The sequence below is a fragment of the Apteryx rowi genome, unplaced genomic scaffold (genome assembly GCF_003343035.1).
Source record: "Apteryx rowi isolate R43461 unplaced genomic scaffold, aptRow1 scaffold_192, whole genome shotgun sequence".
Lineage (NCBI taxonomy): Eukaryota > Metazoa > Chordata > Aves > Apterygiformes > Apterygidae > Apteryx > Apteryx rowi.
The window spans coordinates 505836-521871 of NW_020448219.1; positions in this window are offsets into that span (position 1 = coordinate 505836).

Genomic DNA, 16036 nt, shown 5'->3' on the forward strand with positions numbered 1-16036 from the left:
AACTAACTGTGTTTTCTTTCCATGTGAAGTGTTTGCATTAGCTGTCTGACAGCATACACTGTCGTGCCACAGCTAAACTGCGAGTGCTTCCATTTCACCAGGCAGCGGAGCAAGCCTCTCATTACCTTCCAGCCATCTGCATCTGTGACGCCGAGCTGCTGAGCTCTTTTAATACATTATCTGCCCAGTGACCAAGCAGATACTGTAAAAACAGCTTCTGTAAAAAGCAGTCTGCCCTACAGAATTAACTGGTGTGGCTCTCACTTGTCTGCTTCTCTGGGGAAAATAGTGCCCTCAGCTCCCACTGTGATGGGCCTGAGTTCAGCAGTGGAGGTTATTATAAGTCATTCTGTGCAAATGTCACAGATCAGAAAATGCTGATTGGTCTGAGTTAAAAATCATTCCATATATTCCTGATTATGAACAAGCAGCAGCTTGAAATTATAAAAATAACCTTTTTTCCTAGTATTTTTATGAAAAAAATTCTGCATCTTACATAGATATGATATTAATTTATACTAAAAATGCCTCCCAAGTGTGAGAATATCATAATAAGATGTTATTATCCAATTATCACACCAAATGCTTTGTTTGACCTGATTTTGATTTTTCTTTATTCAAAACTTAGATGCAATTTTTTGCAATTGTTTCCATAACTTGAGATCAGGATCACTGTTCTTGAAACATCCAAAATCCTGGTGGCACAGTGTAACAGCTTCCCGTGTGCCATGCCTCAGCATCTTTACTGTCAAGCCCCCAGTGCAGAAGTCTGTGTCGGCAGCAGCAACGTGCAGCACCTGGGTTGTGTTTCCCCCGCTCATGCCCCAACCCAACAAACAGGCACTTGTTCTTTCTACAGCTCAGGAAAGATTTTTTGGAGGAGGAAAGAAAATGGGACAGAAATGGTCATAAACCTTTTATGTTTTTCCTTGCATTAAAATGTTAGCAGTGGTCTGCTAAGACCAGCAGGGCCAGATTCAGCAGTGGATCTACCTCAGTGTCCTAAGCTACCGGCCTCCATCCTGCTTATACCATTTTTTTCAAATCAGTCCTTGTGATGTTGCATTAAAGTACACTCTGTGAATATTTTTAAACAGGCTGAAAATAATTGTCCTGGCAAATTCACTGGAAACTCTATTAATTTATCTTCACTTGTTTCAGACTAAATAATTCCTGCCAGAGCTTGCATATCCCAAACGCAGTTCCAGAACAAAGTGTTCTTTCATTGCAACTGGTGAAATCCATAGTCCATGGTGTGGCTGTCGGGGTGAACTGCTTTCCTTACCTGCTCGTTTCTCCTTTTTTAGTCTTCCTCTTGGTTATTTCTGTGGTAATGCTTTATATCTGCTAGTAACCTAGAGATTCAGTTGTTTGCAAACTGAGGTTTTAGCTGCACCACATTCTCATGGCCTCACAGTGAGAGGCATTAGGTCGCATAAACTTGCTGGGGAAAAATGAAGATTGAGCAGATTAGGTGTCGGTGCAGCACTTTACAGAGTGTCAGAACATTCTGAAAGAACACAGGCAGCAGATCAGATTAAATAGGTGCAATTTATAGCATATGACTGATCAAATTGATTTACTCCAGCTAATACACAGTACATCTTTATTTTGCATAGCAGCTTTTATGTATGGTACATGAAAACACACTGCTGAGTGAAATACCACAATTCCAGAGATAATTAAAAATAATTAGAGGAAGCGTGAGTATGCATTTCAACTAAAATATAAGTAAGATTGAATCAGAAAGGCAGAGAAATACAGGAGGATGGTTTCAGACATGAGAAGATGCTGGGGAAGCTCCTTTGTCAGCAGGGGGTGCTGGGGAAGGGATCAGTTAGGGAGGCAAGGGAGGGCAGGAGGGCAGGATGGAGACAAGTTCTGTGGGATAGATGGGATTTTTTTAAAAAAAGGGAGAATTATTTGGAACCAGACCATGGGCTTGTTTGAAAGACCGAGGCGAAGTGCTGGGCTGTGTCTGTGAGAAGTAGGCTACGATACTGTGCACCACTTGGTGAGCTCTTCTGACTGCCGGGGAAAAGGGCAGAAGAAGAATCCAGATGACAAGAAGTTTTCTTGCTGTTCATTAGAGGAAGAGCTGTGCTGGGGAGAAGTGGCAAGATTTAGAAGCTCAGTTTGCTTTGCTTCTGCATCCCTCTGCTAACAGGAGATTTAGTAGAAGTGAATCTGCTATGGCATGAACATTATGAATGTTGAATTAAAAAGGTACCTGACTGTCAAGAAATCCATTTGTGAGGATTCATCAGGTTGGATCACTGAAATCCTTTGTTGTATAACCATCACCCAGTCTCGCTGAGCTGAGTTGCCCAGGGTGTAACTCAGATGTTAAAGCCTGTTGGCACGATTATTGCCTTAAAATAGAGCTGCAATGTTCCTAGCGTCTTGCTCAAAGTGCAGAAAGGAGCAGAGTGCCAGAGGTTTTGACTGATTGTAATCACAATTAATGATTAATGGTAAATATGGTTAGCTGCGAACACTGAAAGGCATTTATAAGTAAGGTAAGGCAACAGAGGTCCTGATTTCAGGCACTAAGCTACTTTTAATACAGATAAAGATCGGCCTGAGCTCATTCCTTGAGAGAAATGAAAGTATCTTGAGGACTGTTCTCATTTCCACATGGCTGCGCAAAACACTGTTAAAGGGCAGCTCTAGCACAAAGGTTAGACCAGCTGTAGAAGTAAGCAGAAGTGGTATGAATCAGCTATGAGAACAGCTCCTTACTTCGTAGCAAGTCTTGGTCAAACTGGATTATCTGTCTGAGGGTCTGTATGTGGGTAGGAACGGTTCAACATAAGCATCAGTGAGACGAGTTGGCCGCTGTCCCTCCCTAACTCATGTTGTTCCTGGCTGTAGGACTTGGGTTCATTTAGTCTCCCCTGTTGTGCTAATTCCTGGGACTCTGAGATGTCTGTCTGGTGGCCCCTGGTTCTCAGTGTGCAATCTGGGCTCAGAAAACCAGGGGTACCTCTGTGCATGCCCCTGGAGCCAGCACAGTGAGCAATAACTGCTGGTCACATATGAGCTGTGGCCTGCTCTGATCTGAACCCACAAGTTACAGACAAGAACATGCTGTACCCCGTGGCCATTTCTTTGGTTCCCCACTCGGTGCCACAGCTTGGGAAACCAGGCTGCTTGTTCCTGTCTGCTACCCTGCACAGCTGCCGCATGCTGTTCCTGGCTCACAGCGGTCATTTATCAGCCGCTTTCGTGTCGTATCAGGCTCTTTCACAAACTAACAGTAGTGCCCTTGCTCTGTTAGGCATCTCTGCACTGCTTCAGACGTCAGGGAGAGGTGCTTCCCTACGCCGAGGTCAGCGCAGTTGCAGAAGAAGGTCATTGTGCCGAGGCTCTGTCGAGCAGTGGAGCCCAGCGCATCCCCATCCCTGGTAGGGCTCGCGGTACCGGGGCCTCACATGGCAGGGCTTCTGCTGGTTTCACTGGTTCCCCACTTCCACACTGCTGGGAAATTCTCAGCCAACAGCTGTGACCAAAGTGCAATACTTTGACAAGAAACCTAGACACATCCAGTTCCTGCTTTAGAAGCTTTAACTTCTGTTTTTTTGTTTTTAACAATTTTTTCTTTCTTTTTTATTTCAGAGAAGGCCTATCACCAATCCAGGACGAGAATGTATCTAAGTACATGTCTAAATCAGAGCCTCTGCTGGGAGAAATTGCAATACTTTAGTTTCAAACAGTGCATGACCCACTAAGCATTAGAGCTACACTCTCTGTAAGGCGGATCTAAGGACATGCCCCAGCCAGCTTTGCCCCATTACCTCGCTGACACTTTGCATCAGTGTTAGTGGCGAGTGCTGTCGGTTTCTTCAAACAATTCCAAATGGTTAGGAGATTTATTTCCATTAGGAAACTGTTATATGGTTTGCTGTTCACTATCCACAAAGTCAGCAAAATGCTTCTTTTGATTACAGGAAACTTCAATGAGAAGCAGTTTCAACACATCATAGATTTTTGGAACAAAAAGTTTCTAATGCTTCAGATGGTTGAAAAACTATGTAACTGTCACTGCAGATCTCTTATAACTGGCAAGGATATTTCAAGGAATAGCACGTCTGCTTGCTGGCGTCTTCTCTAACTTGAGGAAAAAAAAATGCAACACCTCTACTATATATGGTTAACTGTGCTTGCCATTAAAATAGTTTAAAATAAGTAGCAAAATGCTTTGCCCTACCCTCTGCCCACTTTTTTCTGATGATATGAGACATAGATCTGTTTCTTTCTTAGCTATTGATATCGTAAATCAAAGATATCAAAAATGATGGAGCCAGTTGTTTGTGTGGCCTGTGCAAAGCTTCTGTGCTGATGAGTCTTTCTCTAGAAAGTGGAAAGCAGCTGTAGCTGGAAGTGTGCTTTGGGTACTGTATGGAAATCATCCCACTGGTTACACTGACAGCACATGCTTAAGAAATGCCAAAGGTGGATCCAGTGAGTATCCCATACAACTATTTTATTTTCATGTTTACAGTTTCCATGGAGGAATGGAAGTTGTTGTTTTTCTATTAAGAGATGTTTATATTTACAAAATACTTTACTCCACTGAGCTCAACTTTTTGTCCCCTGCTAGAACAAGTGACTCAAGTGACTAATAGCTTCCATAGCAGCATGTGATTAGGAATGAAGGAAATGCCTGACTCAAAGTGTCTGCTTTTGAAGACTCCCCAGATGCAGGAAATGGCATGGTTCTCATACTTTTGGGACAGACACACAGGTCTCCTGCATTCTTTGAAAATAATGCATGTATCTGAAATGCACACTGTTACAGAGCGGATCTGTAGCCGGTTGGTTGCAATTGACTTCTCTGCTCYGATGTTTTCTTTCCCACCTAGCTCAGAGAGGTCTGTCCTGGAAAATGTAATGGTAGCAAACACCATTTGCACCTGGAGTCTTCTGGACATGTGAAATCTGGCACATTAGCCATAACCATTGATAAAAAGGAAGAGCATTTAGTGAGCTCATTCACTCAGAGGTAAACCACAAGAGGGGTTTAGGTATCACCAYGCCTGCTTACTCTCCAACACAGATAACGTCATCAGCATTCACAAAACTCTTTACACTTTTCTGTGATTCTTGTACCTGGAGTACTTGCGATGCCTGGTGCTGCTGGTAGAGGCCGTAATCAGACTGGCCACTCTTGGGGCTTCCTTTAGACTTACCGTCTCCTCAATGATGGGGAGGGACCCCAGCACTGGCAATTCAGGGTAGCATATGATCTGAAGTTTTCATCATTTTGCTGAATTCACCTGTCAGTGTAGCTGTGACAAGTAAGCTAGAGAGCAGTAGCCTGTGCCCAGATCTCTTAACCGTCGTGTTCCTGCCACTGGGCGTATATGTACCACAACTGCTGAAGAGCAAGGAAAGGCTTGGCGCCTTGCTCTAGCCTACACCCTGGCTGGGTTTGTAAGCTATGTGTTTCCTAGGCACTTTGTGAGCCCCGTACGCTCGAGAAGGAGGAGGTGGTGGCAGGCAGGGGTGGTTTCTATACATTCAGTGGTTGAGGCATTCATATAATATTGGGGATATCCAGGTTTAAACCTTTTTCCTGTCTCTGAGAAAGGTGCCCCCCACCCCCTGGAGAGAGCACAAAGTTGTGAGTGTAGGTGTTCTTCGCAAAAAAATCAGGCATGCGAGGAGAGAAAGACTAAACCATCATGTAGGGGACTCTCCAGAGAGCCAGGGTCAACACTACGATAAATCAGGCACCAGAGGCATTTGAGTATAATCTCCTGCTTTGTGGGCGAGTGCTCTGCCCTTTCCACTAGTGGGTGTAAAGAGCAAGCGAAAGAGGTGTTCCCCTCTGCAGGAACCTTCTGGGTTTTCCGGGGAAAACGACTGAGCTGGTTTAGCTGTTACCCGAGTCACTGCTGGAGGAGCAATGGGAGAGAGTTCAGGGCTGGGAACGCGCCGAGTGGAGCCGGGCACTGTCCAGCAGCCTCCCTTAGGCAGTGCAAGCCTTGCTCTTTCCTGCTGGGTAGCTCAGGCAGCTCCAGGCACTTTTCACTGGCTACTATGAAAACTTTTTTTGGATGTCTAAATGCTCCTTGGTACTGTATGGATAAGCCTGTGTGTCTAACTCACTGACTTGCAATTTATATTTTTATTTTTTTTGTATAAAGCCACTGACTCCCAGTGTGATGTTGTATGAACATTCAAATCCTCTTTGACAAAGACATTGTATATATTTTCTTTCTCCAAAGAACTGCCCTTAGATGTTAATAACATGGGTTTTTCTCCCCATTGTTTTGCAACTTCAGTATCTTTTTTTCAGATAAACAGTCTCACAGAAGTCATATCATGTATTTCTTTGCAGTCTAAGACAAAGCAATTTTTCTGACATTTTATTGTCACACAACAGTTACTCAACAGACATGTTGTCCCATTGCTTCCTCCACAATGCTTGCTTTGTTTTCAAGTTTTAATGAGTTATATTCATCTATGCCTGCTTCTGTCTTGACAAGTTGTTTTCCTGTTGCTGCTCCAGCTCCTAACGTTCCTCTAACATCTGATAAAACAGCTCAGCTGGCAGCAGATGTGAATCTACCACAGCAGATTCTCTTTCTTAGATGTGTACAATACAAAATAACAGTGTTTCTTATGCTGGTTTTGAGCTGCCTTGGAACCACTTTATAAGAAGATATTTTGGGTCTTTTTTTTAAAATGCAGGACACAGCCTTCATAGAACACTGCCTGAACTTGTTACAAAACTAACTTTTATTAAGGGCTGGCTTTATGAGTGCAGAAATAATAATAAAAGTCTGCCGAGTTCTACTTCAAAGCCCCTTGTGATTTACTATCATACTTTTGAGGTCAGAGCATCCAAAACCTGGTTCTGTATTAATCTGAAAGTGATACAAACAGCTGCATCTGCCTAAGCTACAAATAGATTAGAAGCACGGAGCAAGGAAAAAAAGGCCCCTCATCAATTATAATGAGGACGATGGTTAATAGGAAGCTGATATGAAATTTAGCGGTTCAAATATCTCATGCACACTACACAGCTGTCTCTTACCTATGCTAACCATGGTGGGAGGCAATGATACCATGCACTGGGACAAGATGGCACAAGATGGTATTCGTATAATGCCATTACTTCTTTGTTGGTTTGAGTTTTGTGGGATCTCATGGAGTTTTTTAATTTCCCCACTGTGCTGACACTCCTGATTGTTGTATAATACCTAACTAAAAGCACTGATGACCTGGCACTGTGCCTGAAAGTCATCCATGGGTCTCCTTTCCTTGACCTCAATCTCCTGAAAAAACAGAGGCATTTTTTTAGAAGAAATCAGGCAAAGATGTTGAGCAGCGGGATGAATGAAGTCTAGTTTCCCAAGAATTTCTATTTTACAGGCCTTAACTCTGCCCTTCCCCAAGTTCACCTTCAACTCTTTCCTGTGTATCTTATATAGAAAATTTGCAGAACATCCTGTGGCTGATGCAGCGCTGCAGGTGTGCTGACAGACCAGCCAAAATGCGCACACACACTGGCCAGATGGCTGCTGCCTTCTCAAGCAGAGAAGATGCTGAGTTGGGCCTGTCTTTCACTCAGCAGGAGATACTAAATTGGGCTTCTCTCCTCTATTCAGCTGCCAATTTTCAATGAACTTGTAAGAACTTAGCATCTCTGAGACCTTCACACCTCTTTCAAGCTGGGCTGAAGTTGGCTGTTGGGCTGAAATTGGAGTGGGCAGACAGGCAGATGGCATAGCTGCACAGGGGTTTGTTCCACTAGAAAACCAGGCTAAAAAGGAAGAAGAACAATTTAGAGTTCAAAGAGGTTTTCAGTGTTGAACGTCTTAAAAGACTGAAATGTCTTCTACACGGAAGCAATCTGGTAAAACAATGYTTTATAAATAGCTGAAGAATGAAGAATCATGTTTTAAAGCATGTCTTAAGATTGCCAAAAATAAACACTATTACCATGCCACTACAATTTCTCCCTCCCCCTTTCCCTGTGGTAAGTTTAGTTTTGGGTTGGGTTTTTTTTTTTCCTTTTGACCCACTTTTCCCTTTGCTATTCTTCTGTAGTAACATGAGACTGGACTTCTGAAAAACCCACAACCAAGTTCATACCAGGACACAACCATATCTGAGGGAAAAGAACGTAAGTCAAAGTGGAGTTTGTCTCCTAGAAAGCAGTGACACTGAACAGGAACTACAGATGACAGTGGAAAACCAGTTCAACCTGGTCTGCAATGCCATGCTTTAGATCAAAGCAAAGGGTAATCCTTTGCCCTATAAGCAGAGAAATGTCAAAATGGCTTAAGGAAGAAGTATCATCATCTTCGAACTGCATTAATGGGAGCAAAAAGGAACAGATTTTTTCAGTGCTGATGTTTATGTTTGGAAAAGTAGTTACAGTAGGAAAGGATCCTAAAATAGAGTGATCTGGAGAGGGGGAATATTTGTGGAAGCCAAATCTCCTCCTCTTATGAGAAGATTAAGAAGGCATAATTATTTTTTATTAGAAAAGTATGGCCACGATCTGACCTGATTATGGCCTAAAAGGTTAAAATAACAGAGCAAAGATTTCTGACTGCAGGTGACTTTTTACAAAAAAAAGGCAGAATGTACTCTAATATTTTGAAGTTGACTGTGAAGAAGTTTAGAGTCAAAATAACAGGAAACACTTCTGAGCACACAGCTTAGCTATTGCAAAAACATACTTGGGAACATCATCGTGCTTTTGTTTATTTGGAAGTCTTGAAATAAAGCCTGAACGTCATTCTTAAATATGCATTGTAGCTCAGACAGACCTAAACAAAAATGGGCTTAAACAGATTTAAGGTCCTAAAATTTTTGAACTCAAGGACTGGGTCAAGCTGTATCAATCAGAAGTGCCCCGATGAGAAGACGAAGTGCAGAGGGATAGCTAGCAGCCAAGCGAAGGGATCCCACCCACCTCATCTGCTCAGGGAACGGGAAATGAAGGGGCTGGTGCATCTCAGTGCCTGAACACATGGCCCTGGGCACAGCACACAGCGTCACTCCTCCCGGCCTGCACTTTCTCCCGTCCCGACAGCCTCCGGCTCCAGGGCTGGCAGGGAACTGCCTGCCTGAATATAGGAGGTGGCAGAAGGAAAGCGTGGCCTTTCGCTCGGCTCTTGCTCAGCCCGYGCCTCGCTCTGCCAGGCAGCTCTCCTCAGATAATTACAGAGCTATTGCATGCTCTTTACTGCTTGGAATTTGGCTGTTATGCAGGTATTCTGCTAGGGAGTTTGGAGCCTAACTGAAGGTACCTAAGATTTTCAATGCTGGTGCTACTGCATTCATTCAGTGTCATCCCAAGGGTTTTTCTCAAAGTCCAGTGAGGCTCTGGCTTGGGAGACAGACTTTACCGGGAGTTAAAGAGTTGGGAGGAAAGAGCAGAGTGGGAAGGGTTGCCGGTCTCCAACGCTTGCTTAGGCTTTTGTTAACTAATACTTTTATTGGAAGAGGCAGGTAACGCGCTGAAGGCAGGCAGCTGTGTGTGTGAAGTGCAGCAAGGATGGCCAGCACAGCGCAGGGCTTTGAGAGCCCAGGTACTCTCCTACTGCCCTGCGTGGAGACGCTTTCAGATGCTTCACCATTTCTAAATCAAAGAAATTGATATTCATTTTCAAAAGGAAATGACACTAGAATTTCTTCCTGGATGAACTTTTTACATTACCTTAAAGAGTAAGGCAAGGAAACATCTATAAAATTAGAGGAAAATGTTATAGCTGTTTTGTGCTGCATTTACACGGCATGTATGCATTTCACGCTCTTGACAACTGAAAAAGCACACTTTGTTTCTCATTTTGGGTTCAAATTCCTAAAAGGTTTATAATAAGCCACCATCTGGCTGCCATTTAGTGCACTAAATGAAATAAGGATGATAGTCTGAACTGTGTATCCATAGAACAGGTGTTCATATCATAGGAAATTACCAGAATAATTGGTAAGGAGGCCAGAATCTCTGGGGGATATGCAGTCTAAGTAACCTTTCCATAATGAATGGAGTTAATTTAATTTTTTAGGCCATTAAACTGTGGAGGGCTTCTGTTTGATTTTTTTTTTTTTTGCGAACAAAATGTCTTGAGAGTCCCTAAAGTATTGCCATATTTCTAATATTGAGCCTCACATGATGGGTGCTGTGTGCCTGTCCTGAAATCCTTACTCTGAAAGGGAAATAGATGCACTTGTCAAATAAAAAGAGGCAAAATACAAAAAAAGACATGCTGATATCTTTCTAAAAACTACTATTTTTAATTGCAATAGTTAACTATTCAATAGGTGAAATAGTAACAGTGGAATGACACTGATAGGTTATAGCCTAAAGGTAAAAGAGGATGAGCCTTTCCCAGAGTAAAAATGTGCAGTATCTTAGTAAGCACAATATGTCAGCAAAATAACTAAAATCAGCTTTTGAGAAAATCTTTTAGTATTATAATCCCAAATTAACARCAAAAATTATTTTTAGCAAGAACAGATTTTTAGTGGGTTTTTCTACTTGTTTCTCCGAGTGAAATTCAAAACAGACTCAATAATTCAGTAGTTTTCTGCCATTTAGAGTAGTAGATGTTAATCCCATCCCCATAGAAACCCATTTGCAGTTTAATTAGAAAGATAAGGGACTCCAAATGAGGTGTTTTTCAACATACTGGAACACCTGGATTACACTAGTAATGGCAAGAACTGAGTATTCTTATGTACATATTCAAAGCAGAATATTTCATACATTTGGGGCTTATAGCAGATGTAAGAATCTTGAGTTTATTAATAACCTGAAAATATTTTGAATGTGACCTTTAGCTTTCAAATGATGGAGGCAGACTAGATTTCCTCCCTCAGCATCACAGTGCATAATGACTGCGTACTTGTGGTCACTTCTGCCCGAGATCTCTCAGTTGCGAAACCTTCTCTTTTCATTACCCAGAAATCAGTGATGGTCACCTGCTTTTCCAGGAATATATAAGCTTCTATCACATTCATACTTACTTACATCCTTTTTAAACAGAAAAGCAAGTATCATTTTCTATCAATTAAGGGACCTGAGGATTCAAGCCATCAGTGTAACAGTATGCAGGAGAGGAAGGGGAGCAACTCAAATTTAGTTTATACATGAACTCCTCATATACCAGTTCAAAATAAAACCCAGCTACTCTGACAAGTTTAGCATCATGTGCAAAATGTATAGATCCATGGATCCTCTGCAAGCACTTTTTCTAAAATGGAGGAAATAATAGATAATAAGATGTAGTTAGATATGGAGATGAAGATTTTAGAAATCCTGGCTTCTAATCCTAACTGGCACTGACTTACTCCATATCTTTGGGTGAAGTGCTCTAGTGAGGGGACCATTTCCACACATCCTCAGGGCCCATAGTTTCTACTGTGGAAACTCCATGGGAGTTTTGTTCCTTCTTGCAACCAGACCTAAAAATGCAAATATCAAAAACCAATGGCTAAATATGCCTTTTTTTTTTTTTGCCCCAAATTTCTTAACTCTGAGTGATAATACTCTTCCTCTTCACAGAACTGCCACAAGGCTTTGTATATCAAAAATTTCAAATCCTAGAATTCTTTGTTTTGAATAATGCAAAGGTATTGAGCCATATGCTATCTTGGGAAACTGGGACATTATGGAAAATGAATTGCTGCTAATAGAGGATTATGCAAGTGAGATGAAATCTGGTCTGAAAGCAAAGGTGGCTGCAGGATATTTAACACCAGGCTGGGATGCAAAGGCAGGGGTACAGGCCCAGCAGCACGGCATTTGCAGAGCCATCCTCACCGACGCGCAGGCGAACTGCCCTGGCTGGCAGTGCCCAGCGCCCCACTGCCTGCAGCAAGACCCCCACCTCACTTGCCACCACGGAGGAACAGAAGGACCTTCTGTGCCACCAATGCTCTATATGTCCCCACATCTGCTTGTGCCTGTTTCCAACCCTCTCCTCACCCGGCTCATCCCGCTCAAATCACACAGCTCGCTCTCCCTTGCCTCGCCTCGGCTCGCTCCGCAGGCCCACRCCTGAGCTAGTGACTCCCTTTAATCGAATCTGACTGAACCTGCCACGTACCCAACAGCTTCTGCTTCCAGCAGTGACTTTTTCTTTATTGAAGCGCTTGATGTAGTCACACAGGCAGTTCATTGTTCAGACTTTTCTATGTTATGAGAGAATCCTTGAATACAGGATTAACACCCTTCATGGGCATTTTAAATTCTGTTAGAACTAGGATAATGATAGCAACGGAGAAGGAAGMCACGTGTCCGATCTGTCCTTCTGGCAATTCTCCACCATGCTGTCTTCCTTGCAATAAACCTGCTCGCTATTCACAGGATGCAACCACACTGTAAGCTCAAACTGTTTCTTTTCAATTTATTTGTGGAAGGTGCTATTTTGTTTCATGCACTGACAAGCATTTTGTCTGATTGTCCCAGACCCTTTCAAGACAAAAAAAGCAGTTGGTATGTGTGTGAATAACATTTGCATGACCTAGTCTGCAATGCTTCTAGTGACTAAGGTTCATGCTTTTTTTTTCTCAGTAACTCCGTTGTGTCAACATTTCCTGGTTGCAGCACTCACGGGTTTCTCTTTCATTGAGACAGGCAGAGTTGCACCATGTGACTGCTTGCTGTGCAGTCTGGAGGTACGAGGTTACAGACTGTTCTAATTTACAGCTGAAATCCGCTGTTGCTGATTCCCTTTATTCACCGCCCCAATGGCCTTTTGTTTTCCTTTTTGCTCCATAGGCAGCTCTCCTTTTTTTTATTTTTGCGTCGTCTGATGTACGGTTAAAGAATGAAAGGGAAACATGGAGGGAAAAAAAAGGAGAGAGGAAAGACCAGGAAAAGAACATTGCCCAACTGCTTAAATAACAAGGCAAAGTCTCCAAGAAAGAAGGTAGTCCTTCCCTATTAATTTTTTAAATTTTTTTATTTCTGTAGGAATCTTGCTGATGGATGTGAATGAGGCAATGGCTGAAAAAGACTGTCTACTTTCCATTCCCTTTTTTTTAAACTTGCACCCTTTGCTGGGCTCTGATACTACACAGATTGTTAAAAGTATTTGGTACAACTGTGTTTGAAGAGTTGAAGAGCAAAATTTGGAAAAGCAACAACCATGCAACCAGTGTTTATAGGAATGATTCATTCCATGTATGCAATCTGGTCATAAAGAAATGAAGAACAAAACCCCTATTGACTTCCTTGGAAGTGGGATCAAGCTGCTGTTGACGGCATTTGTTCTCTCTTCCCATCCAGGAAAAATGAGTTTTACATTTTATTCCAAAGTCACTAGAACTTGTAAGCACTTTTTTCCAAAGGCAAGCTCCATTTTCCTGTGCGGACTGCCRGGAGAGCTGTATCTGTGGGCTCCCACGTAACGCTCCTGCACTCACCAGTTCCATCACTCTGGTGGAAAGTGCTGGTGGCGAGAGATGGTCTTGCATGTCACTTGTGTCACCTTGAGAAGGAAGACTGAAAAGTTGGCTTTGGCCCAGTGTTAAGTCAGGAGTCTGTGCAGACAGCGAGGCATTGTGAACTGTGAATCCTCTGGAGGAGTAGTAGGGGCCATAGTATCATTTGTAGCTGCTGGCTGTTGTTATCAAAAGATTTGAAGATCACAATTATAGAAATCATTAAGGGATGGGCTAGACTTATTGGTTACATCTATACTGGTAAACTGTACATGACAGAGGTCTTTTTCTGCCGCTGAGGAGAACCCACATCTATCTATTAACCCCTCTCGCCCTCCCAAACAGATTGGCCACAACCAGACTGCCTGACTGGGAAAGGTCCCTAGGAAATAACCACACCCAGGAAATGCTGGGAGTGGGTTACTTAGTTTGGGCCAAAACCTTGCTGAGAACAGATCTAACTATCTAACAGCACAGGTGACCAAGTGCCGGTGTCCAGGAACATCCCATGACACTATTTAATTCATTAGTACTGGCCTAGCTAGAGTGACCTGTATGCTTTCCCTTGTCCCCCAGTGAAATACTAACCCTCAATACAGAGCTGGTAAAACATAACACAGGACCACTTCAGATAACTTTTCCAGCAATGCCTGAGTATGTTGCTTAAGTACGTACACTCCAAAACACTTAAGTCTCTTTGGAAAAAGACATTTTTCCTTGTGCATTGGGAGACTGCACTGGAAGAGATTACAACATGAAAACAGCAGTGCCCTGTGGCTAGAAGCTGTATATTCCCCTGCTCCATTACTGTCATGTCACAGGAAACAATAGCCCTATCTTCTGCTGCTGTACGCAGTCCCAAGGGAAATTTCCTCATATGAAATCAGGCTGGGATTCTGTTTATTGTCAAAGAAAGAGAAATGACTTTGCCCCCATTAGGAAAAGACAGTGACAAAATGCTTAAACTGAGCTGCGTATGATAGAGGAGGAGAGTACATAATCTTAGTGGCATATATAGTTTATTATAGCTTACTTCAATGTGTTTTGATAGCCAGCCTTTCAAAAATGTTGAAAAAATATTGTTGCCTTATACAGTTTAGCTGCCCTTTGGAAGATATTAAACTAAATACTTATTTCTCACATTTAATTCTTCTGCAAGACAGGATGGGAATGGCCTTTGCATTTTTTGTCTTTGTGAAGTAAACCTAATCATTTGGGTAGGCTTTAAAGGATGTTCAGGGTGAAGGAAATAATAGATAAACAAGTGATGAGAGTGATTTTCGTGACCTGAGGATCAAGGAAGACAAGAAGTGACTTATGCCCTTCTGCTCATGACAAGTACAATGTCTAAGGAAACCAAGTCCTGTGAAACTATTCGTTTTTATGGCAGAAGAAGGAGAAACAGTTGACTGACTGAAAATAAACAGGAATTTGAGATTATGACCAAAGACATTCAGCATCTGATACAAATTGCTGAATAAGTTTGACAATGTTTTTTTGCTAGCAAACAGGAACTGCTTACTTATCTAATGGTTTTGCTCTGATATATTTTTAAATAAAGTATCATAATGCTAGGGGTTAGATGGTGTCCTGACAAAATAAAGGCTTGATCCTACTGTCTGCCACACATCACGAATGCTGCTGAGGATGTCCACACTAAATTTGGCTGCTTAGCAAGGTGCTCATTAACCTACAATAACCTTAACCTAACCTTAAATACTTTTTCCTCAGTAATTTTGCTCTAGTGGAAGAAAACAGAGATGGTGCGAGATCCTGAAGGGATGGAGGAAGGTTGATCTTGTAGCTTCACACAACTGAACTTAATAACCAAGTACATCTGTAGTATGATCTAACAGTTCTGGTGATACCAATGAGGACCTACATATAAAAATGAAGAACATACATGCACTTCCTACAGAATTCAGATTGCTTCACTTCAGTAGAAAGATCCTGATTTATATACATGCAGTTCCTGAGCCTGTATTGGCCTATTCTGTCCGTAACTAGGGTCAGAAGTTTAAAAGTACAACTTAAATATTCGGAACTAATACTGCAAACGATCACATCATTGTAGGATGATCATGATTTTAGAAGACACATATTGGCAGCCTGGCACAGAGGTTTCAATGATTTAAAGTTATTTAATGGCGCTGGATTAATTATTCATTGTGAATAATTCATCTGGCCAATGTGGGAATTACTGTGCAAGTAAATTATTCATGATTTTTTAAAATTAAAATTATTATTCACACTGCTTTCACTTTTAGCAAGGCTCAAAATTTGGCCCTGAATGTTTGCTATGTCAAAGGGTATAAAAAAGATCTTTTACATTACACTGGCTGCCTAAATTAATTTTTTTTCCTTATTCTATTTATTATATTTTGTGGTGGTGTGAACAAAAATAACCATGAGTTCCAAACTGAAAGAAAGAAGTGAAAGAGAAGGAAAGTTCCTTGTCCAGACATTAGGTCATGAATGTTCACACTGTTTTATGCATTAACAGCTAAAACATAGGGAAGGAATCAATTTCCGTATGCAGTTGCCTATATTGAGCAATGTTTAACAAACCACAGCGTACCCCTTCCTGCTTCTCTGCAGTTACTTTAGTATTGAACTAATCGGT